The sequence below is a fragment of the Belonocnema kinseyi genome, chromosome 1 (assembly GCF_010883055.1).
Source record: "Belonocnema kinseyi isolate 2016_QV_RU_SX_M_011 chromosome 1, B_treatae_v1, whole genome shotgun sequence".
Taxonomy (NCBI): domain Eukaryota; kingdom Metazoa; phylum Arthropoda; class Insecta; order Hymenoptera; family Cynipidae; genus Belonocnema; species Belonocnema kinseyi.
Genome location: NC_046657.1, coordinates 101,140,228 through 101,142,144, shown reverse-complemented (window position 1 = coordinate 101,142,144; position 1,917 = coordinate 101,140,228).

Genomic DNA, 1,917 nt, shown 5'->3' with positions numbered 1-1,917 from the left:
CCTAACAAAGCCGCGAACTAGTATACCCCCTCTCAAGAATCCAGACCAAACGTTTGCGCTCTCTCCTATCGATAAGGCCAATCTCCTAGCGGAAAGTTCTGAAAGTAACTTCGCTCCACACGACGAGCCATCCGATACTCAGCACATTGCGGGATGTGAAAAAATGGTTTCCGAATTTCTCAAAATCCCAAGCACTGATAACTTCAAGAAAATAACCTATAAGGTAATAACCAAACAAATAAAAAATACTAAAAATAAAAAAGCTCTCGGCCCTATTCAATTACAAGTCTAGTCCTCAAAAAGCTTCCCATCCCTTGCCTCAAACTCCTTGCTCTTATCTTCAATGCCTATATTCAATGAAGCTACTTCCCTGAATCTTGGAAAATAGCTCACATTTTAGTTTTTCAGAAAAAAGGCAAAGATCCTTATCATCCAACCAGCTACAGGCCTATTAGTCTTCTCAATACAATAAGCAAAATTTTTGAAAAAATAATACTCATACGCGTAAACTTTCACCTCGAAGAAAACAGCATCCTTAAACCGCAACAATATGGTTTCAGAAAATGTCACTCTACGCAGCACATGATGCTCAAGATAACCGAAGCCATTAGCTTAAATTTCAATCGAAGAAAACAAACTGGAGCTGTTTTCCTCGATGTAGAAAAAGCCTTCGATAGTGTCTCAGTCAAAATAGGCGAGACACTCTCAAAAGAGGAACTCATCCGAGCGGGTGTGCCCCAAGGCAGCATTCTAGGACCGGTTTTCTTTATCATCTACGTAAACGACATCCCTGAGGTCCCCGAAGTTTCAATTGGATTATATGCAGATGACGCCGCGTTATTCACTTCTTCCTGGTCCGTTCCAAAAATTTTAAAACTACTTAACAAAGCTCTTGAAGCCATCGAGGCTTGGGCTAAACTATGGAGAATAAAAATAAACGTAGCAAAGTCAGAATCAATTCTTTTTTCAGTCAGAAGACCAGTTAAAATTGATCCACCCAAAATGTTTAACGAGCCAATAGAATGGAAAAATTCCGTAAAATACCTAGGGGGTAAACTTCACAAACGTCTTAATTGGAAGCAGCATATCCATGAAACTAAAGGGAAAGCTCTCGGGGTTCTCTCGCGCTTAAATTCTATTATTAATAGACACTCGAGTCTAAAACCCGAATATGGACTCCTAATCTACGAAATTTTTATCCGACCAATCATAACTTATGCATGTGCAATATGGGGAGGTGCGTCAAAAACTAATATCAATCACATTCAAATAATACAAAATAAATTTCTCAGACGTATCACAAAAAAACCCCCAGATATACTAAGAACTCTGTCCTTCACAGAGAATTTCAACTACCATACATCTCAGAGTATATCAAAGAAACCGCCATTAAATTCTACGAATCTGCATCATTATCGCATTTTGAAAATATTTCCTCTCTAGGGAAATATAATTTTGATCCATTTCGCAAACACGCAATGCCAAAAGACTTGCTTATGAAATAAGTCATCCAGGTCGATGTGGCCCAGCCATACCCGACCTACTAGAAACTTCCATTTTTTTTTTCATCCCTACACCTCCACTTCCTTCTCTTCCTCTTTTCCCATCTTTCCTTCTATAAAATAAATTAACAGATGTTTGTGGTTTTTTCCCGCTTGCGGGCTTTTTTTCCACACTGAATTAACGTCATTTTTAATTCCAGTCATGTCAAATTTCGCTCAGATTGTGTAACAATGCCCAAACGGGTAACGCACAACAACTTCCAGTCCGGTTGGGGACCCCTTACCCCCCTTTCTTTTCTTCTTTTTCTTTCTTCGGGACTGACGTTAGAACTACAATCTCCACCATATGACGATTTGATACTTAACTTTGACATGATTTCGACTCAGAAAATAAACTTATTGCATAAAGGTGTTA